The 24,200-nt window shown below is 43.5% G+C and overlaps 1 protein-coding gene across 2 annotated transcripts in view; it reads right to left on the bottom strand.

Moving 5' to 3' along the window:
• The window catches only part of VAMP5 (vesicle associated membrane protein 5), a 190,229-nt gene that overhangs the window by 51,743 nt on the left and 114,286 nt on the right, over positions 1-24,200 (bottom strand). The gene's annotated exons all lie outside the window — the stretch shown is intronic.

The raw sequence follows: 24,200 nt of genomic DNA, 5'->3' as shown, positions 1-24,200 counted from the left end.
GAATAAATTAATGATGTAAAAATTAAAAATTACTATATAAGTAAAATTCAAAGACAAACATAGGAGAAAACATTTGCAGCATATATGACAAAGGGTTAATACTAATTGATAAGAAAAAATATAAGTAGTCCAGTGAAAACTAGGAAAAATTATAAGCTGGTAGTTCACTAAGGAGAAAATGAAAATTGTCATCAACATATAAAAAGATGCTCAACCTCACTGATAGGGAAATGAATTAATGAATGAATGAATGTTAGAGAAGTGAGTTTAGAGAAAAACTAGAGGCATGGAGGTGGGGGAGGTAGGTAGGAGGAGGAATCTAAATAATAGGATGTGGTGTCTCTAGCTTCACCATTAGTTTGGCCTCTGGAGGAGTTTTCATGATGCTGATGATGTTTTTCAGAATTGCTAATGGTGCCATTCATTGGGATATATAGGATGCAAACACTAGGATTCAAATTTCACTCCTTTCTAAGTATGGATGTAGTTGCTTTCTAGATTGAGTCAAGCTACCTTCAAAGCCTGTTAGATCCATTTAATACATATGATGAAAGTGTTATCCTTCAGGACCATGGATACTTTTTTTTTTTGAGACAGAGTCTCACTCTGTTGCCTGGGCTAGAGTGCCGTGGCATCAGCCTAGCTCACAGCAACCTCTAACTCCTGGGCTCAAGCGATCCTCCTGCCTCAACCTCCGGAGTAGCTAGGACTACAGGTATTTGCCACCATGCCCCGCTAATTTTTTTCTATATATTTTTAGTTATCCAGCTCATTTCAATTTTTTTAGTAGAGATGGGGTCTTGTTCTTGCCCAGCTGGTTTCAAACTCCTTAGCTCAAATGACTTGGCCTCCCAGAGTGCTAGGATTACATGCATGAGCCACCACGCCCACGGCCTAATACTTTTTCTGGAGGAAGCAGTGGGCTCTTAAACTTAAATGTGTATTTGAATCACCTGGGGATCTCATTATACTATTTATTTCAGCAAGATTCTGCATTTCTAACAAGCTCCCAAGTGGTGCTCATCCTGGTAGACTATGGACCACACTTTGAGTAGCAAGGATCTGGACTAGTAGTCTGCAAAGTGGAATACGGTATCCCTGGGGCTACCTGAAAGCTTTTCAAGGTCTGTCTGAATGTGGATGTAGTTTTCTCAGGGAATCAGTTTCCATATCCTCAATTCCATATGAACTATCTTCTAACATTGATCTGCCTGAGAGGGGCCCAATTCCCTTTTTGCATTGGTCCTTCTTTTACTGTATTGAAGAAAGGAAGCTCTCTTACCACAGCCGAATTTCTCTATGGGGTGCTAAACAAAGGAACACACTAATATATTGGTGTAGATACTGAGAAAATGAATGACTTTGATAGCTAACAAATATTTTTGCAAGTTAAATCTTGTCTAATCCTTTATTTTAATTTTAATTAATTTTTTTGAGGCAGGGCTTTCTTCCCTCTGTCACCCAGGCTAGAGTACAGTGGCATCAGCCTAGCTCACTGCAACTTCAAACTCCTGGGTTCAAGTGATATTCTCCTTCCTCAGCCTCCTGGGTAGCTGGGACTACAGGCATGAGCAACCATGCCTGGCTAATTTTTTTTTTTTTTTTTTTTTTTGGTAGAGATGAGGATCTCCAGGGTCTCGCTATTGCCCAGACTGGTCTTGAACTCCTGAGCTGAGGTGATCCTCCTGCGTTGGCCTCCTAAAGTGCTAGGATCCTTTGTTTTCTACTCAAATGGATGACTTAATGACATTGTTAGCTGATAGATCATTAAACATAATTTTGGATAATAGATCACTATGTGGGTTTTATTTGTTGGCATTTAACCCAGAAGGAATTTTTTTTAATTACTGAAATTGCTCTAACAAAACCCCTTCCATAATCATCTACTTATTTATATGAATAAGATTACTCAGTGCTTGCACCTATAAAAGTGAAAAGTAGAATTAGAATCAATAAATAAACTCTATTTCTAACAAAATATTCTTCTATAGACTTATAAACTAATTGGAATAAAAGGCCCTAAACACACACACACAAATACACAAACACAAGCTTATATAATTTTCCTTTTTTTTTTTTTTTTTTTTTTTTGAGACAGAGTCTTACTTTGTTGCCCAGGCTAGAGTGAGTGCCATGGCGTCAGCCTAGCTCACAGCAACCTCAAACTCCTGGCTCAAGCAATCCTTCTGCCTCAGCCTCCCAAGTAGCTGGGACTACAGGCATGCGCCACCATGCCTAGCTAATTTTTTCTATATATATTAGTTGGCCAATTAATTTCTTTCTATTTATAGTAGAGATGGGGTCTCGCTCTTGCTCAGGCTGGTTTTGAACTCCTGACCTCGAGCAATCCGCCCGCCTCGGCCTCCCAGAGAGCTAGGATTACAGGCGTGAGCCACCGCGCTCGGCCCTTTTTTGATAGATGAATTATGAAACATTATAACATATTTTTCATTTTGATCAGTTGTGTACTAATTATCATATTGATAACTTAAGCCAAAGGAAATTTTGCTAACTCTTATAGACATATGGTCATAATAAATGTTTTCTAATACATTTAAATTTATATGCATATTTTGGTACAGAGTAGGTAATAAGGTGATCAATTATATTTTTCAAGATAAAGTATATTACATTGGTATAAAATTCTGTCAGGGAAGTATATTGGACATCACAGAGAAAAAGGAACAATATAAACGTTCCTGCTATTAAAGAATAATCTGTTTATATATTTTTTAAAATAAACGATGATAAGTATTAAATCTCTATGGTGTTTAGATTCCATTGGATATATTTAAAAGAGTTATAGTTTATAATACTTGAAATGCCAGTATTTACAATATGCTAAAAATGATAACCTTTTCAACTGTACTTATGATAAAAATCTTTAGATGTCTATCTACTTAAAAGTGTGGTGGTAGCATGTGATTTTTAAGAATTATTTTTGGAGTAAAAAGACATAAAAATTTGAAGCCCACATATCTAGACCCATTGAGAAAAGAGGGTGCTTCAAGAATTCAGAATCAAATTATTTAGAAATGGATTTCTCTGAGTTTTTGTAAAAGTGGTTATCAAAGAGGCAATCCAGGATAGCTCAGGCAGGAACTTCATATAAGGCTAGGTCTGGGTAGCATGTGGAAATAGTATCAAAAGTGTGATCACTTTCTGGTCCAAAACAGCATGTACATGCTATGAATCAGATATTTTTCAGGGTTTCCCCAACTTTGGCACTATGGACATTTTGTGCTGGATAGTTTGTTGTTGTGGGGGTTTGTCCTGTGCATTATAAGATGTGTAGCAATATCCCTGGCCTCTCTCCACTAGATACTAGTAGCACCCCATATCCCCCTCCCCAACTTGTGACAACTGAAAATGTTCTCCCAGTTAAGAACCCCCTGAGATACTGGAACATTGCAGGGTTATGGCTAATGCTGGAGTTCATAACTCAGGTCTAAATCACCTGTGTGCTGTCTGGATGGCAGCCTTATTTTCATCCTCTTTGGAGATTAGAATGAAGTTGTAGCTACAAAAAGTCTCACATGATGAAGCCCACAGCCCTGCAGAGAGGTGGTAATGGTCCTGTCTGTGGACTACGATAGACTCGAGTCTCTGGCCCTGACAGTACTGGAGTAGTCAGTCCCATTGGCTAGGCTTTTGGACGCTGGGCATGAGAATAACGTAGGCAAGGAGAGGGATGGTGAAGCAGGTTTAGGTCTGGCCACTGCCCCCACTGCCTGGAGGCAAAGCTGTTGGCTGTGTGGAGGTGGCCTCCTAATCTGAGATCTAAGAACATCAGCCATTAGGTCCCATTTGTCTGATCTAGTGGAGTCCAAGTACCATCCAGGAGCCTAGGAAGCATGTGTATGGCCATGACTGTGTATCTGTGTGACTCTTCATCTTTACTTTGGGGGCAAGACATACTGGCAAATGCTACCATCTATTGTCCTTATAGGTGGTCCCAGACCTAGATGGAAAATGGCTCTTGGTGGTTTATAAAAATACTCAAAACTTTCAAATTCACTACCCGTGGTCAATGGCTGCAGTGAAATGCCAGCTCCCTGTAGCTCAGTGACTCATAACCATTTTTTATATCTGACAAAATCTATGGACTTCTCCTTAGAAATATGCATCATACACACACACAATTTTATATATAATTTCTGAAGCTCAACCATATACTGCAAGTTAAGAATCCTTGCTGGTAACTCTCATAATGTAAATTCACATTCCCTAGTATTCTGCAGTCCCACCTCTAGCAATTTATTCTAAAGAAATATTAAAATTCATGACCAGTCTTGGTGGCTCACGCCTATAAACTTAGAACTCTGGGAGGGTGAGGCAGGAGGATTGCTTGAGGCCAGGAATTCGAGACCAGCCTGAGCAAGAGAGAGACCTGGTCTCTACCAAAAACAGAAAAATTAGCCTGGTGCAGTGGCATGGGTCTGTAGTCCCAGCTACTTGGGAGGCTCAGGCAGAAGGATCACTTGAGCCCAGGAGTTTGAGGTTGCAGTGATCTATGATGACACTACTGCACTCTAACCTGGATGACAGAGTGAGACTCTGTCTCAAAAAAAATTTTTTTTTAAGTTCAGAAAAATAAGAAGAGAAAGCCACCTATACTGCCAGCTCTTTAGCAAAACTGTTAACATTCTTTTCATTTTTAAAAAATACAGTTTAAGTATACTTCTATTAAATAGTATAAATATATTAATTTCATCAAATGTTAAATCGCTTCATTAGCATTTTCCATGTCATCACCCAGTCTTAGTATTCATAATTGTAAAGTACTCCATAATGATAAATACAGAGGATTTACTGATCAATTTCCTTATTGTTAGACATAGAGGCTCTTTGTAAAATAGTTTTTCCATTATTTAAACAACACTGTAAATGAACTTCTTATACATATAATATTTTTTATACTTGGAATTTTTTCTTTAGGAAATATTCATCAAAGTATAAAAATGGGTCGAGGTAGAAGTACGGGGTCAAAGCTTATTGATTTGTATTACTGCAGTTGTTTCCCACTCAAGTGGCTTTGAGTCTGGCCAGACCCCCTGCCACCTGTTCCTGAAATTATGCACAAAATGGGAGAAGGGAGAGAAAATGGAGATTGTTCCAACTTGAAAGTTCTGGATGATCCAGCTGGTTGGGCAGCTAAGTACCAGGAGACAGAAAGCACCAGAAATGGTCCCTTACTTAAACTTTTGGGGCTGTTCAGTTCTCTTTGACTGAGTCTCCTGGTTGGGCCAGGGTGAAATTCGTGGACTTCTATCAACCTATTCACATCCTTGGGAGACTAAATGATCATTCAAACACCCACTGATAAGTAACAACCATATAAGCAGATGATATGAACAGTTTACAAGAAATACAAATAGCTAATAAATATGTGAAAAAGATATTCAATCTCACTCATAAAGAATGCAAAGTAAAATGAGACTGCATTTTTTATCTATCAGATTGGAAGACAAATAAAAGTTTGGTAATGCCCAGTGTTTATAAGCGTATGAAGAAATAGGCACCCTCATACATTGTTGCTGGGAATGTAAACAGATTCAACTCTTCGGGAGGGTAATTTAGCAATGTCTGTCAACATTTTGAATGCTAGTACTCCTTGACTCAGCTGATTCTATCAGTAGAAATTGGCCCTAGGGATAAACTGGCAAAGTTATGGGGAAATCGCTTGCAAGGATCTTCACTGCAACATTGTAATTAACAAAAAACTGGAAAACACTAGATATCCATGAGTAGGGGACCAGTTAAATATATTTGTGTAATGCAAAAGTATGCAATCATTAAAGCATGAGGTAGAAGAGTATGTGCTGATATGGAAAGTTCTTCTAAATATGCTATGCTCAAAAAATCAATATGCATAGCAATATTCTCATTTGTGCTAAATTAAAAAGTAGATATACAGGTATATGTAGACTTTTTTCAGGAAGGATTCAAAACAAGTGGTAGTAAATATTGGAGGGTGGCACTGGGAGTTGGGGGGAGGAGAAGATAATCTTTGCTTTTTGTTTGACACTTTTCATTTTTTATACCAGGTGAATGTAAAAATAAATATTTTGAAATCAGACAAGAAACACGGAGAGATAAAGAAGAGGGAGAAAAGGGATAACTTGGATGGGAGGTTACGGTTTGTCCTGGCATGGGACAGCTTTGTTTTAGCTGCATTAATAAAAAGCATTATGACCAGACCATTTGGATTTTCTTTTTCTTTTTTTTTTTTTTGAGACAGAGTCTCACTTTGTTGTCCAGGCTAGAGTGAGTGCCGTGGCGTCAGCCTAGCTCACAGCAACCTCAAACTCCTGGGCTCAAGCGATCCTCCTGCCTCAGCCTCCCGAGTAGCTGGGACTACAGGCATGCGCCACCATGCCCGGCTAATTTTTATATATATATATATATATATATATATATATATATATATATATCAGTTGGCCAATTAATTTCTTTCTATTTATAGTAGAGACGGGGTCTTGCTCTTGCTCAGGCTGGTTTCGAACTCCTGACCTCGAGCAATCTGGCCGCCTCGGCCTCCCAGAGTGCTAGGATTACAGGCGTGAGCCATCACGCCCCGCCCATTTGGATTTTCTGAGGACCATCAGGGCAGCAACCTGGAGGATGGAGGGGAGATGTGAGACTAGAGTCAAAGGACCAATAGGAAGTTTTTGCAACAGAGTGGGGCTCAAATTTAGGAGGTGTTAGTGAGGATGGAATAACAGCCCCAGAAAGGAGAGTTATTAAAAAGAAACACTGACAGCTTTGGTGCCTGATTGGATGAGTAGGATAAGAAAGGAGGAATTAAAGAGGCAGCCCAGGCATTTGCCTTGGGCAGCTGAGTGGATGGCATTGCTGCCTAAGCAAATACTCAGGAGGAAGGAGAGGGTTAGAGACCAGAAGAGTTTGAAGAAGAAAATGAGTTCAACTTGAAAATGATGAGTTAAGGAATATGTTGTATTTGAACACATTGAGTAGACATATAGATCTGGAGCTCAGAGAATTCTGGGTTGGAAATGAAACAAAGTGGATAAGATGTGGATCAGGTTGCTTTTGAAGACAGCGACATCAGATGAGGTGGTAGTCGAAACTAAATGTAAAGAAATTGTACAGTCCAAAAAGAGCCCTGTATCAAGGTAGGACTTTAGAAATCACCTATCCTTAAGGGCTGAGTACAGGAAGAGGAACCCTCAGGGAGGCTGAGAAGGAGTGATCAGAGCTACGAGAGGTAAACCACGAGGGAGTGAGGTCACAGATGACTGTTCCCTGCTTCTGGCTGGACATTGTGACTGACTTTTTAAGCCACTACCGCACCAATGCCAATTCTGCTCTTGCCACATCTGCCCAATAAAATTCCAACCCTGGATTTTCTTTTTATGCTCCTGAGAAAGACCACTCACCAGTAAGAATGACCCCACTCCAAATTCATGGTTTACGTCTCTGTGCCACCCGTCAATTTTTTTTTTTTACTTATTCTTGGTGGGCTCTGGCTCTTATTCCCCAGTTATTCTAAATGACTACCATGCTTTGCTTCTTATCGCTCACTTACATTCTCATCTTCCTGGCCAATCTCAACTTCCTACTTCAGGGAATAAATGAAGCCCTCAGGGGTGAGTGCCTTTAACATCTCATTCTTCTCTCTATCAACGTGCCTAAAATCATACACACCTTTTTTCCCAAGTGCTGTATTCAGCCTACAAGGATGAGGTTCAGCTCCCATTTAGCTCTAGTGTCCCTCCAGGAGGCCTCTCTGACGCTGTCCCATCCCTGAGCCTGAGCTACTTGTTCCTTCTTCTGTCTGTATTCCTGTAACATGCATTATGTATTTATTTCCCTATTATAGCATTTGCCATGCTGAACAAAAGTTATCTCACTGTCTGTCTCCAATAAGCTTCATAGTGTGCATGATGGTTTTTTCTTCCTTAATTTCTCATTGATGTATAACATCATAGAGGAAAGTGCACTCATCGGAAGTATATAAACCACAGAATTTTCACAAACTGAGCACACCTCGTACAGCCGGCACCCCAAAATTCTCTTAGTTAAACTAATAGATTAATTATGGCTGTTTTTGTACTTTTTTTTTGAGACAGAGTCTCACTTTGTTGCCCAGGCTAGAGTGAGTGCTGTGGCATCAGCCTAGCTCACAGCAACCTCAAACTCCTGGGCTCAAGCAATCCTGCTGCCTCAGCCTCCCGAGTAGCTGGGACTACAGGCATGCGCCATCATGCCCGGCTAATTTTTTCTATATATAATAGTTGGCCAATTAATTTCTTTTTTTTTTTTTTTAATCTATAGTAGAGACTGGGTCTCACTCTTGCTCAGGCTGGTTTCGAACTCCTGACCTCGAGCAATCCGCCCGCCTCGGCCTCCCAGAGTGCTAGGATTACAGGCGTGAGCCACCGCGCCCGGCCCATATTTTTTTTTTTTTCATTTTTTTTTTTTTTTTTTAATACCTAGAGAACTGGGAACATTTTTTTAAATGAACCAAAAATAGTATGTAGTCTTTTGAATAGACCACAATTTATTTATCCATTCAAATATGGTAATTGGGTAGTTTCCCATCTGGGGCTGTTGCAATGTCAAGTATGGTAGAAGGCAGTGAAGATGTTTATTATGGAAACAAGAACCAAGGAAGGGGATGAGACGGGGACCAGCTTGCTTTTGGAGGCACTGTGTTTTATTTACCTTCGTAGCTCCAGCATTTCACATATTCCTAGCATAATGGTTTGCGTATGAACAGATGAGAGCGGTCAAGGAGTGTTTTTCCACAGTATCTTTGGATGGTGAGATAATACCTAAAATATTAGATTTATTCTTGGGTGCCATTTTTAAAATGGGATATTGATAACTTGAATTGTCCATAGAGAGCAACCACACTGGTGTGTCTGGAAGCCATTCTATGTCAGGAATGGTGGAAGGAACAGAAGATGGTTATATTGGAAACAAGAACTAAAGGATCAGGCATGGACCAGGTTGCTTTTGAAGACAGCATTGGACCAATGGCTAATTATTTGGGGGAGGCAGCTTTCTGCTCAATAATGATACTGACTAATATTTATAGAGCACTTACCATACACCAGGCCCCAGCATGTGCTAATGGCTGGTATCCATTAGTTCAATATGAGAATGACTTTTTAAATGGTGAGAACTGAGCATGAGCTGCCTGGTGAAATTGTGATCACTTCATGGCCGCAGACAAAAGCCCTCCCATTCGGGTGCAGTGGCTCATGCCTGTAACCCCAGCACTTTGGGAAGCCCAGGCAGGAGGATCACTTGAGGCCAAGAGTTTGAGACCAGCCTGAGCAAGAGTGAGACCCTGTCTCTATAAAAAGTAGAAAAATTAGCCGAGTATGGTGGCAAGCACCTGTAGTCCCAGCTACCCCTGGGAAGCTAAGGGAGGAGGATCGCTTGAGCCCAGGAGTTTGAGGTTGCAGTGAGCTATGATGATGCCACTGCATGTACTCAAACCAACACAGGGAGACCCTGTCTCAAAACAAACAAAAAACAAAAAAGCACTCCCAGGGCAGGTAGGCCTCCCTGCCCCTGCCCTACTACCCACCTAGTGGAACTGCCTTGTTTCCTGAAAGCAGCCTCCTACAGCTCCTCTGTGGGCCCCCTCACAGCAGGCAGATTACAAAGTGTTTCTGTCAGGAGCTTCCTTCTGGTCCTCTCCCTCTGCTCTGGGACCCTCTCTTCTCCACCCAGGATGTCTGCCCAGCACTGCCCTCTCCTTCCCATGTCTCAAAACCTTCACCTGCTTGGAATATGTCTTCATGTAGCCAATGGTCCTTTTCAGTTACCTAAAGTTTATGTTTTGTTTGTTTTTAGACCAAAAAAGTGAGGCAGGAGCAATGACATTTGCAAAGTACCCAGTAAGGGGGAAAATGCAGGAGAAATCCTTCCCTAGATGTATCTGTCCAATTTGTAACTTTAGGCCCCAGAAAAAAGAAAAGCCCAGACAAATAAATCCGTGTTGCTAAATGCAAAAAAAGTGTTTATTAAAAGCAAAATGCTGTGGTCCTTGCAGGGTACACTGTGCTGCTGGCCCTGGGACAAGATGCTTTATCTCTCCATCGGCGCCTGAGGCCTAAGCCTGGCGGCTGCAGAGTCACAAAAGAGGCCTGGTTGAGCGAGACAAGCAGGCTGTGGTGGCCCTAGCCTAGCCCCCCTAGCCTAGCCCTCTTGCCCTCTGCGCTGCATTCCCTGCCCCAGAATTAGAACCCTGCTCTCTCCTCACTCTTGTTTCTAGTTGCTTTTGATTCCTCTTTTTTTTTTTTTTTTAATGAGGGCTAGAGAGAATCCAATGTTCAGGGAGCTGGACAACTTGTGGGCAGATCCCCCAAGCCTCGCTCCCCTCCACTCCTGCAGCCATAATTCATGTCTTTTATTTCTTCTCCTCTGCTGGACAGAGCCAAGCACACACTAACAGTGTTAACACGATAAATATCAGCAGTCCTGACCTTTCCCTCTGGGTCCCGGAGTCTTCCTGGCTCCCAAGCTCTGGCTTGTTTGTGCTTAAAATGGATTAGCACTTACCGTTGGCTGCAGGGCCCTGCACTCCGGGTTTGATGGGAATCAAAATAGAGATTACCTTATTTGACTTAAAAAAATTTCCACTTGAAAGATAGAATCCCCCAGAGAAATCCACTGGGGCTTATACATATACAACTTTAAATTGGATTTTAAAAATAGTTTGCCAGCTGTTTGCTAGGTCATACTTGAGGTTCTCGTGGTTGATTGATGTTGAGTCCATTGGGAAACAAGGCCAAGAGGGGATTGAGGGGCTGCCAAGGCTGCAGGGTCCCGGATGCCTGGGGACTTTCCCAGGAGCCCTGGTAGTTGTTGCCATGGGCCTTTAGAAGCTCTCGGATCCCTGCCACCAAGGTCTGTGTCTCTCCCAGAGAAAATGACCACAGTGCTCCAACCACCTCCCCCAGACCTCGCCTCACCCCTGCACTGCCTCTTCTCAGCCAAAGTTTGAAAGAACAGAAATGAAAGAGGACTGTTCTCAGCCACTGGAGGGATGTTCCACATTTTTTCTTGTGGCTAAATATTTATTTTAGCTCCTTGTGTGACCTTCAGGTGATGCATACATGGGCCCTCTGCCTGAACTCTCATCCCCCTCCCCTGCTTCTTCCTCTGCTCCTGCCTAACTGCTGTTCATCTCTCAGGCCTCAGCCAGAATATGACTTTCTCAGGGAAGCAAGAGGGGCAGCAGAGTGTGGTAGTTAGTAACACCAGCATGCCAGGGGTTGAATCCTGGCTCAGCACTTACAAGCTGTGTGACCTTGGGCTACTCACTTAACCCCTCTGTGCCTCTCAGTTTTCTGTAAAATAAGGATAATAATGGTAGCTATCTCATTAGGGTTCTTGTGAGGTGAGGATCCAGTGAGTTAATATGTATTGTATAGAATATGTAAAATGCTTAGAACAAGGCCTGGCACACAATAAGCATCTGTTCTTGTTACTCTCTAAGTACATCTCCCAGGCCTCAGTTGCCTGGGCCTGCCGTGCGCTCCCCCAACCTCTGGTACTTTTTCTGTGCAGCACCTGTTCTCATTTATCTTTATTGCTTAATTATCTGCCTCTTCTGCACGGCAGGAACCACACTGCCTTGCTCTCTATTGTCCAGTCCTTACAAGCTAAACCACGCCCAGCTTATGAAATACTCAAGAAATGTTTGTGACTACAATAATAAATGAAATATGAAAAAGAGAAATCACTAAAAGGCAAATGTGATCCAGAAGACAGAGAAACTTGGGGCTCTTGGGTCATTTTTCTCCATCTATATTTGTTCTGTATATAAACTTGGCCTTTTCATTTTGTTTGTCTGACTATTAAATAAAGAGTGAGTTGATGAGTTTTGAGTTCCGGGATTATGAGGATATGGTTTTGTAATCTCATCTTTTGCAGGAGACCTCTGCCCTATCTAGCTTTTCAAATTTTAATTATATATTAAGTTCATACAAAAGAATAGATCACATGAGCAGAGTATAAAAATATGAACACCCAACTACCTACAGCCTGGTTTAAGAGATACATTGCAGCCCACACTAGTAAAGCCCCCTTGTGTGCCGCTCTGCATGCCAGCCCCTCCTAAATTTTTCTTGACCATTCTCTTGCTTTTCTTCATGGTTTTACTCTCCAAATATCAATATGCTGATTTTGCATGATTTTGAGCATTATATAAAATAAATCATACTGTGTGTATTCTTCAGTTTGCTTTTCTTACCTCTCAACATGATGCTTGTGACATTTGTCTCTGCTGTACCTGTAGCTGTAAAATATTCTACTGTACAAATGCTCCTCTTACCAGTGGACATTTGGGTTGTTTGCAGTTTTTTGCTATGACTAGCAGTGCCGCCATGAACAGTCTTATGTGAAATTATAGGAGCCCATGGTCAAGAATCTCTCTGGAGATGCTTCTGGGGCCTCAAGTTCACACATTTTTAACTTGTTTAGATGATGCTAAATTGATTTTTCAGAGGAGTTCTCCATCTTCCTCTCTGGTCCTAAGCCTTAGGCCTTGCAACATTCATATTCAGTTTCTACTAGACCTATTGGAAAAGGGCTTTGAGGCAGGTCCAGGGAGAAGCCTGTCAGCTTGTTCTGTAGTGGCCTCACCTCTGGGGGCAAGAGGTGACAACTGAGCCTGGGTGACTCAGGAGATCTCCCCTTGTGGTGTATTCTTTCCTACTCACAGGCACCACTCAGAGCTATACAGACAGGAGCAAATTCTGTTGACCCAAAGTCAAAAGCCCAGTGATGAAAATCAAAGAGATATCTGGAAACAGTGGTGTTTCTGACTAACCCACTTTTTTCTTTTCTTTTCATTCTTTTAAAAAAAAATTTTTGTAGAGACAGGGTCTTGCTATGTTGCTCAGGCTGGTCTCAAACTCCTGGTCTCAAGTGATCCTCCCACTTTGGCTTCTCAAACTGCTGAGGATTACAGGCGAGAGCTACCACGCCTGACCTTTACAAGCTAACAAAAGTTTTAATATTTCCTCAATTAATTGAAAGTAGTATTTTAAAAGATACTTTTTTAAAAATAATAAGTAATTTCCTTATTATAGCCTGCCTTTATTTATTTTATTTTATTTTATTTTGGCTGGGCGCAGTGGCTCATGCCTGTAATCCTAGCACTCTGGGAGACCAAGGTGGATGGATTGTTTGAGCTCAGGAGTTTGAGACCAGCCTGAGCAAAAACAAGACCCCATCTCTACTAAAAATAGACAGCAATTAGCTGGACAACTAAAAATATATAGAGAAAAAATTAGCCGGGCATGGTGGTGCATGCCTGTAGTCCCAGCTACTCTGGAGGCTGAGGCAGGAGGATCGCTTGAGCTTGAACCCAGGAGTTTGAGGTTGCTGTGAGCTAGGCTTATGCCACAGCACTCTAGCCCAGGCAACAGTGAGACTCTGTCTCAAAAAAATAAATAAATAAAATAACATGAGTACGTTATAAAAATGAACCACTACTGTGCACAAACCTAGTCACCCCTTGTGTAGGCTGAAATCTTAGTCACCTTTGAGTCACTAACACATTCTTTTTCTCCTATCACAGGCAGTCATCCAAGCTTGACAATTTACCTTTTATAATGTTTCTCTTGCTCATTCCATCATTGTTTTGGGGGCCTTTTTCACTTTCTGCCTACACCACAAGGGACTGAAGTCATCTAAAAGAGTTTCCCTCACCTGAGTTCTTCCCCTTTCTATCTCATCACTCCCGGATTAATCTTTGAAAATTAAACCCAAACAACAAAAACCAATTACAAAACTGTTTTTCCCATGATACCTCCCTTCTTCTCTACCCCTAAACTGATTGGCTTCCATAGAATACAATTCTTGGCTGAATGAAACCTGGCCAAGGCATGCAAATCTCTTCCCAAACTCCCTTGAATCCTGAAGCCATCTCTGCAGAAGCCCTCACAAACACACACACTCCTCTGAAGCAGTTTCAGGGCCCAGGACCTGTGTTCCCAGCACCTGCTCTGCGACAAGGCCCTGCCTTCCCAGCGTTATCGCCCCCTCTCTGCACCCTCCCTTCCTTCTCGGGCACACAGAGCATTGCATTCTTCTGACAACCTGGTCATTTTGGGCTTCTTCCCACCTAGAACCCACCTCTCTGCTTTCTGTTTCTAGGTCCCGCCCACCTTTCAGGGCGCCCCATTTAAACTTTCCCTGATCACCTTGGCCTCTAGACTGCTGCCCTGACCCTGAATATATAGCTGATTCTGTACAGACCCAGCTGGATTGCAAACCCCCAGAGGGCAGGGAGCACTGTGGCATTCAGGTGGGACAGGACTTCCACATATTCTGTCCAGTAAATGTTGCCTTTCACAACATGATGGTGGATATGATTATATAGGGGGGGGGACAAAAAAAGTAAAAACAAATAAATAAATAAAATGATAAGTCTCTTTTTCTATGTCAGATTAGGGCCTTCCTTGAACCTGCTCCCCACCCCCACTCCCTATCCACTAAAAAACACTCAGCATAACTTCTTTATCCTGTCATGTATAAAATAAGGAAACAAAATTCTGGAGAACAGAGAAGTTGAAAAATCAAGCTAATACATTTCTTTTAATGACTCCAATAGCCTAGGAAAGGTAAACAAACAACTTGGACCTGAGACAAAAGGTCACTGGCTACTGACAGGCAATCCAGGTGCTTCTGAGGCTGGGCTGGAGCCGAAGCCTGGGCCACAGAGAGCCAGAAAGGCTACTGGGACTAAACCAAGGTTGCAGGGTGAGTTGATAAGGGAAACCCAAGGAGAAAAAAAGTGTCAAATCAAAACTCCTTCACCATCTCTGAAATATCAATTTAAAAAAACACACAAAAATTTTTTTAAACGCACGTGCAGTTTGAGACCAGCCTGAGCAATATAGCAAGACTCCGTGTCTACAGAAAATTTAAAAATTAGCTAGTTGTGGTGGAGCATGCCTGTAGTCCCAGCGACTTGGGAGGCTGAGGCAGGAGGATTGCTTGAGTCCAGGAGTTTGAAGCTGCATTGAGCTGTGATTGTGCCACTGCACTCCAGCCTGGATGACAAAGCAAAACTCTGTCTCAAAAATTAAAAAGAACAGTATATGCACACACTTATATATGTATATATATATATATATTTTTTTTTGTAACTAGAGGGTGAGGAGTGGGGAATTCCTGGTTATAAATCCATAGGGCATTGAGTAAAGACCTCATTTGATTTGAGACCTATAGAGTCATGACAGCCACTTCACAATAGCATAAGCTTCTTGTTTTGAACGGTAAATAAACTTTTAAAGGGAGAACAAATCTTTTATTGGGAAGGGCTTTTCTGTGAGAGGAAGTAAAAGCACTCATTCTAATTCATGGGTTATATTGCAAGAGTTTAGATGTTTATAAAAGAGTGAAAAATAGTCTTTTTCTTTTTTCCTGCATTTTTGCCACTACTTCCTGCCTATCTCTGCACAACCTATCCTCCTAAAAATCCACTTTCACCTTGGGACTCTTTTCCTCAAAAATGCATAGTGGTTTTCTGTTTCCTAATGCATTGAATGCAAACTTTATGAAGCCTGGCTTTGAAGCCCTGAGTAGACTGACACTGTCCTAGCTTCCCAGAGCCTTACCCCCTCCCCCCAGCCCCGGGCCCAGCCAGCCTCCTAATGCTGAGTCCACAGGTGCCCAACCCCAGCCCAGCCTCTACTTAAGGTTCTGCTCTTCCTTACAGCCTGAAGCAGATATTCCACCATGAAAAGCTCTTTGTATGAACCACACAATTGACCAGTAGAACCTCCTTTTAAATCATTTTCTTCCTGTTAACACTGAGCTCCCTGGTTAAAGGGTAAAGTCCTCTGAGGCCAGGGACTTTGTCTTACCCATCCTGGAACTCACTTCTGTGTCTGGGCGGCAGCCAGCATGGCATGGTTAAAACCTCTTAAATTCTAGGTTAATCAGGACATCTGCCCTCCTTGTGCCTGGTCCCTTCCCTGTCTTCCCTAGAGACCTACACCATCCCTTGTGAGCCTCAAATCAGGGCAGCCCTCAATGCCCCCACCCCCATATCATAGTCAGATAAGAATAATCAGCGATGACAATATTTAAAGAAGCCTTCGGGAGCAATTACAAATAGACCAATTTCATTTACAAAAGACTTTCACTTTTATCTCACGTATAAGTAAGGGAGACAGTTCTTACTCCCATACAGACCTAATAAAATCAGTGGAGGGATTCAATGTTTGGCTTGAGGTCACACATACAAAATGTGTCAAAACTGGTGCTTAAAGGGAGGATCTGTCTTTAAATCCCAACAATATCCTCTTTCCTACACCAGGTTGTCTCTTGGTAGCCAATGACAATAACAAAGTCATTTTAATTTTTCTATGTTGAAAAATATGTTAATATTTTTATTTAGAGTTTTTATAGTCAAATAAGTATCGTTATTATGCTGCTGGGTACAAAATATTTAAAAATGTTTTTATCTTATCTGTCTTCCTGAATTTGGGATACATTTTAGGATGAAAGTATTATCAAACCACCTAATGTTTATGTTTATCACAGCGAAATTCAGTTAGGCTTTTTGAGTACTCAATAAAAACCCATGTGCATTTTAGAAAACTACTCAAAGTATCTGCATATTGGTAGCAAGCAGTGTCTTGATATAAAAGATAGCATGTTGTTTTTAGGCATTCCTGGAATTGTGAAACTTAGCACATTTATTAAAAAAGATAAAAAAAAAAAGAACATTACGTTTGTTTAGTGCTTTACATCTACTATAATCATTATGAAACCCCGTAGAGCAAATGTGTAAGAACTGGCATTTTTACTTCTACTTTAAAGATGAAGAAATCAAAGCCACAGGGCCTAAGTGGTATGACCAGGGTCACCCGCTCCTTGGTGTCTGCATCAGTTAGTGTCCTAGCAACAAACAGAGGGCACATGCCAACTGGGTAATTTCAGCAGAATTCAGTAAAAAGGAACTCTTCATAAAAGTAGGGGCAGGGTGCTGAGAAACCATGGGGACAGTATGTTGTCGTGGGAGCTGCATAGGCCTGGACGAGGACAGGAGAATAAGGTCACTAGACCCTGGAGAGACTTGGCAAGAGAGGATTTGAGTGAGGATTCAGCAGCTCACAGAGACCCCCTAGGTCTAAGAACTAAGGGGAATTAACCTGTCACCTCTCCTTCCTCCCTCTGATCTCCCTGGGGAGATCCTCCTTGGCCTCCTTGGAAGCCTACTGAGGACAAGGGAACCTGTTGAGGTGTATATACAGGTCAGCCCTGGGGCACAGAACAGGAGAGAGGAGTAGGGAGTGCCTCTGGGGCGGAGTAGGCAAACAGAAGAGGTGAGTCCATCCAGCTCCATCCATTGTAAAACCTTAGACTTCCTGGGAAAAAAAATGTTTTTTAAAAAAGGTAACTAGGTGAGATGATGGATATGTTAATTGTCTTGACTATGGCAATCATTTTACAATGTATACCTGTATCAAAATATACGCAACTTTTATTTGCCAATTACACTGCAATAAAGCTGAAAACAAAAACCACTTCAGACTTCCTGCCTCCTGTTCTGACGCTCTTTCGATAACACTGGTTGAAACACACCAAGTCCTAGCAGAGAATCCCAGAGAAGGTTCCTGCAGAGACCACCCTTTGGCCCATAACATCTTTCAACAGTAAACTTTAAGCCAGTTTCCTAAAAACTTTGCTGTGGACATTGGCCTCTACAAAAGGATAAATAAACCATCCCGTGGGAGCTGCATATCAGACAGAGTCAGGCAGTGGCCCGAGGGCCAGGCTGAGACGGTGGGCCTGTCAGGTTGAGAAAGCTCACTCTGAAATCATCACTGGTTCCCAGCCATCACATCTTGGCAGAGATGCCCAGAGCCTTTAGTGCAGCTACAGTGGGCATCAGCCGGAAGGCTGGCAAAGTTTCAAGAAGAAATGAATCCATTTTACTATCTTTTGCATCTGACAATTAAAGTACCTTGAGAGAAACAGTTTGTCTCACAGGATTGTTTATAACTATACAGTTTGCACTTGGCTACACCGGCTTTATTTTATGCAATGCTCCTGGCATGAGACTCTAGGTTTCATGGAAAGGAAACATCTTGGAGCATTGGAGCATTCTACCTTGGATGAGTTCTTTCTTCACCTTTATCCTTGGTTCTCTGGGAGCAAAAGTCATAAAAAAGTTTAACGACAATGACCTCTTCCAAACACAGGAGCTATGAGAGCCGTGTAATGAGAAATGCAAGGCCCAGTGTTCTCATGGATCACAAACTCGCCCAGAGGTCATAGAGAAAGAATTCTCAGTTGTTGTCCTACCAGAATTCTTTCCAAAGAAATAAAGCTGTGGTCACATGCAGCTCTTGTGCTCTGAGTGGTCATGTTCCTGAAAGAAGCGTAACTACTAGAGTCTACATGACTTTTCTACAAGGTTAATAAAGCCAAACCCGCTCCCCCAACTCCTCACCCAAATAAGACCAGGACGCTGTGCATTTTCTCCAGGGCTTGGGAAGGTTTTTCCCTATTCCACTCTTAAGCAGTCTGCCTGGTACTCTTGGAACTGACCAAAGAGACACAAAGTGACCCCAATGGAAATATCTCTGGCATGGCAACCTCATTGTTCTTCCTAACTAACAATTTTCGCACCTGCTGATCCCTCTGTTTGGACCACTCTTCCCCTGATTTCCACAAGGCTCACTCCCTCAGCTCCTTTGGGTCTTTATTCATATGTTGCCGACCTTCCCCCACCACCCTATTTAAAATTGGCATTTTGCCCTTATATTCCCATCTCCCTTCCCTGATTTATTCATTTTTTTTCCATAACACTTAACACCATCTTAACCTGCCTCTCCTCCACCATTGATTATGGTAAAATACACGTAACATAAAATTTACCATTGTTTTTATTTGTTTGTTTGTTTTGAGACAGGGTCTCAGCCATCATGCCTGGCTAATTTTTTTATTTTTAGTAGAGACAGGGTCTCGCTGTTGCTCAGGCTGGTCTCAAACTCCTGAATTCAAGTAATCTTCCTGTTTTGGCCTCCCAGTGTGCTGGGATTACAGGTGTGAACCACCACATATTTACTATTTTGATGATTTTAAAGTGTTCAGTTCAGTGGCATTAAGTACATTCACACTGTTGTGCACCTATCACCACCATCTATTGCCAGAACTTTTTCATCTTTCCCAACTAAAACTCTACTCTAAAGACTCATTTCTGGCCGGGCATGGTGGCTCATGCTTATAATCCTAGCACTCTGGGAGGCTGAGGCAAGAGGATAGCTTGAGATCAGGAGTTCAAGATCAGCCGGAGCAACAAAGAGACCCTGTCTCTACTAAAAATAGAAAAATTAGGCCAGGCATGGTGGCTCATGCCTGTAATCCTAGCATATTGGGAGGCCGAGGTGGGTGGATCATTTGGGCTCAAGAGTTCAAGACCAGCCTGAGCAAGAGCGAGACCCTGTCTCTACTAAAAAAATAGAAAGAAATTAGCTCGACAACTAAAAATATATAGAAAAAATTAGTCAGGCATGGTGGCGCATGCCTGTAGTCTCAGCTACTTCCCAGGCTGAGGCAGGAGGATTGCTTGAACCCAGGAGTTTAAGGTTGCTGTGAGCTAGGCTGACACCACAGCACTCTAGCCCAGGCAACAGAGTGCAACTCTGTCTCAAAAAAAAAAAAAGAAGAAGAAAGAAAAATTAGCCAGGTGTGGTGGTGCACACCTGTAGTCCTAGCTACTTGGGAGGTTGAGGCAAGAGGATTGCTCGAGTGGTGTTTGAGGTTTCTCTGAGCTATGATGATGCCATAGCACTCACCCAGGCAACAGAATGAGACTGTGCCTCAAAAAAAAAAAAAAAAAAGAAAAGAAAAAGTTTACAGTCTCAGGAAGAGGTGAGACCTACATGCATGAGACAACCTGGGACAGGTACAAGAGATGGTGGAGTGTTCATCAACAGCTGGGAGACTGAGAGATGACCACCTCCTCTTGAAGATGGGAGAGTAAATTCAGATGTGATGAGCAGCTTTGAAGAGGCAGAGGAAAGGCAGGGGAGAGACAGTTAAGGGAGAGAAAACTGGATGAAGGCATGAAGGTGCTGAATACAGGGGAGACGTAATTAGTTTGGGGGTCACTGAGGCAATTGGCCCAACAGGCATAGAAGGTGAATTTGTCGGGAATCGTAGGACCAAATCCAGGAAGAATATGGGAATGAGGGAGAGATTGGAGTTTCCTGAAAGCTGGACAGAAGTCCAGAGCTGACATCCCTGGGATGCAGGAGGGGCAGACAGTGAAATCAGTGCTATGGTCCCCTTGGTCTAGCAGGGGCGCACGGGTTGTTGTTGCTGTTTTGTTTTTGAGATGTAAGGGATCTAGGGGGATATAAGGGGCTGGAGAGAGGGAGGTTGAAGAGGAAGCAGGCACGTCAGGTCTCACAAGTAAACACAAAGTCAAGTGAGGACCTTCTTCTCTCCTTCAGTGCTCCGTTTCCGCCTAGAACAGTGCCTGGTGCAGAGGAGGTCCTGGTCAGTATCTGTGGAACGAGGGCTGAATCAAGTCTAGTTTTGTAAAATTTCTGTACAAAGTTTGGCACATCTCTATTCCTGTTCCAGGCCCCAGTGTCACCACCATAAGATGGAGTAACTTTTTCAAGTGCACCTCATGGTCATTTAGGGACAAGTCAGGCCAGTCGACCGTGTGAGTCTCAAGAGCTTCTAATCCTGAGCTTTGCTGAGGCCTCTGAGGATTGGCGCTTGGGCCGCTGACTCGAGATCCCAATTCGTCATCCTGGCAGCTGCTTCCTGCCTCCTTCCCTGGTTGCCTTCTGTTTGGGCCTCTCTGGGGTGGTAAGCGGATACCGCCTGGACTCATCAATTATTACTGCTGGAGGGCAGCGCACACAGCAGCTCATGTGCCCTCCTCATTACACAGATGAACTCAGTCAGACCCAGAAGGGAGTGGGGCTGACGGAAACCACATGGCCGCCTGCTGTCAGCCGTGTGAGAACCCTGTGAGCTCACAGGCAGCCTCACTCGCGCATGCGTCTCACGGATATCACTGAGCACACGCTATGGGTCTCGCAGATGTCACTGAGCACACGCTATGCGTAAGGCACCATTACAGCGCTGGGCGGGCAGCAGGGAGCCAGTAGATACAAATGCTGAGGTGGGGAGACCAACCATCGAGGAGATCAGTAAGATAGATGGTGAAGGGTGCCCAGGAAATGCAGGGGAGGGGCTTGGGGAATGATGGGCGTATGCAATTGTAGAGAAGGCAGCTAAGGAAGGCCTCGGTGAGAAAATGACATTAGAGCAAAGAGCTAAGCAGGAAGTGGAAGGGAGCATGGGGCTATCTGGGTGCAGGGTGGTGACAAGGGGCTGGGGCAGGAGTGGGATTGGGATGTTCCAGGAAAAATGAGGAGTGACATGAGGCTCACAACAGGAAATGAGACGGAGGGTATCAGGGCCAGGCCATGTGGGGTCTTGGAGTCCATTGTGAGGCCTTTGGTGTTTATTCTTCCCAGTTGCTGCCTGTAGTCTAATGCATGACCCTACCTTCTCCTCTCAAGGGCACCGGAACCTCTCTGGGCAGAGGGGAGGATGGGGTGGCCAAGAGAGCTCTCAAAAGCACATAGTGGCGGTGTGGGCAGCTGCCTGTACACCTGTGCTAGGCCTGCCCCTCACCCCTGCGCCAGAAGCCTTCAGGCCAACAGGACACAGTGGCCTCCCATTTCAGGCTGAAGAGAAAGATGTGAAGCCAAGCCAGACCAATTTATCGTTTAGAATCTGGAAACTATCAGAGGGGGCAAGTTCACAGCTGAAGTCAGTGAAAAGAGCTGAGTCAGAGGCCAGTAGCATTCATGTCTTGGCTGAGTGAACCAGATATATTTATGTAGAAGTGCTTGACAAACAGTGATGCCCTTATGGTGATCCATTTTATTAGTTCAGGCTTCTAATTTCTAATGTCTATGCTTCCTGCCAGCACTCGTTGCCCACGCAAGGGAAGGCCTCTGTTCAGACTGGCTCGCCAGGGACCAGTGTGGATGCCAGGCCCTGGGTGGGCAGCTGAGGCATTTCGTTGATTAGCAGTGTAGTTTCAGAGCAAGCTCCTGCCTGCCAAGGTTGCCACCCTTTAGCAGAGTCAGGTGGACAGATCTGTTTCCCTGGGCATCCTGCCTCTCCCGGTGACCAGGCCCCCCTGCTCCATGGGTGCTCTAAGAAGGGGCTGGTGAGAGCCAGAAGTGAGGGCAGAGCATTGTCAAAGTTCAGTTAAGCAGCTAGACTTGGACTCTGACTCTGGCTCTGATCCTCATCTGTGTGCTTCCTCTTCCTCCCTAAGGGGGCCCAGTGCAGGAGTCAAGGTCAACAATCACTCAATTCCACAATCACTTATTTTATTTCAGCTGCCAGGTACTTTATCTGTAGTAGGGAGCTGATCAGTCATGAACCCTCCCTTCACGAATATTGAATCTACTGTGTGTGTGTACATGTGTGTGTGCATTAGATCACATGTGCCTGTGGCAGCCCAGGCTATTAGCAGGAAGAGTCCTGAGCTAGAATGAAAGGGCCTCATCCTAAGTCCTGGCTGCTCAACCTACTCCCTGTGGGCGTTTGGGTCAGCTGCCTGTTTTCTAGAAGTCTTGGCTTCTACTGCTGTTCAACAGGGATAGTGAAGCTTCCCCTGTCTGCATCAGGGGGGATTGTTGGGAGGACCACTTGGGGCAATATCTATAAGTGGTAAAGTACTTTACACACACAGAAGGTTATACACACATGAATGTTGGCAGCATGTATGTGAACACAGAAACCGCGATTACCAGTATGAGCCATAAAGAACAGGCTAAAATCAAAGAAGGGGCACCAATGGGAGGAAGAGGAGAAACTCCAGAAAAGGATACAGATGTCATTCCAAATGCATCTGCACATATGGACATATTGGTTCATGAAGGGGGCTGTGCACTGCCCTGACTCCAGAAGTCCCAGGCCTCCAGACTTCCTCTAGCTCCCCAACAGAGCAAGAATGTCCCTCCCAACTTTGAGGAGGCTGCCTCCTCCCAAGGTCAAGGCCATCACTGTCATCATTACAGACATTACTGAGTACATGTAAGGGTGAGGCATTGGAGCTGCAAGGAGAGCTACCATTTGTGAAGTACCCAGTGTGATGTGTACAGCACCGTGCAGACATTTCAGTCATTACCTCACTTTACTGTTGACCTTAAACTCTGCAAGATAGATACTGTTATCTTCATCTTACAGAATAATAGTGATAAATAACACCTACTAAATGCTTACAAAGTGTTTAATGTGTTTTAATAGTCACAATAACCTTCTGAGATAAGTACCATTATTCTTTATCCCCCCTTTTTGGAGGAGGAGTTTGATGCAAACTGGAGGTTTTCTCTGGCTTCCAAGTGGGTTTGGCCAATGGGAAGAAGCATTCCTGAAAGCTTGGAGGGAGGGAGCAGGTGGAGAGAAGCCAGGGTACTTCTCTCTCTCTCTCTGCTTCCTGTGGTGTCTCTGGCAGCAACTCTGTGCCCTACATGGCTCCCCTATCTGCTCCCTCCATGGCCTCACTTCCCATCAGGCAGCCTCCATGAGGTTTTATGTTTATTTATTTATTTACTTATTTTTGAGACAGAGTCTCACTCTGTTGCCCTGACTAGAGTGCCGTGGCGTCAGCTTAGCTCACGGCAACGTCAAACTCCTGGGCTCAAGTGATCCTTCTGCCTCAGCCTCCCAAATAGCTGGGACTACAGGCATGTGCTGCCATGCCCGGCTAATTTTTTTCTATATATATTAGTTGGCCAATTAATTTCTTTCTATTTATAGTAGAGACGGGGTCTCACTCTTGCTCAGGCTGGTTTTGAACTCCTGACCTTGAGCGATCCATCCGCAGGCTCGGCCTCCCACCATGCTAGGATTACAGGCATGAGCCAACACGCCCGGCCTCCATGAGGTTTTAGATTCCACCAGATTGCCCCCACTCTCTGGGATTTAGTGGCACTGCCTCCTTGTATTTAACTGTCTGTACAGTAGCCTCCTGTGCTTGCACTAGGCTTCTCAGTTCTTCCATCTCCTGTCGCCAATTTCCTGTATTAAATTCCCCCTGCCTGAAAGACCTAGAAGACTTTGTTTCCCTGGGTGGACCCTTACTGATACCCAGATAGTATGACTGTAGAACCCACAATCTTGACCTTTTCAGATGAGAAAACAGA

Source organism: Microcebus murinus, chromosome 3, assembly GCF_040939455.1.
Source record: "Microcebus murinus isolate Inina chromosome 3, M.murinus_Inina_mat1.0, whole genome shotgun sequence".
NCBI classification, from domain to species: domain Eukaryota; kingdom Metazoa; phylum Chordata; class Mammalia; order Primates; family Cheirogaleidae; genus Microcebus; species Microcebus murinus.
Note: the sequence above shows the minus strand (reverse complement) of the source record. Positions and strands in the feature narration are given on the sequence as shown.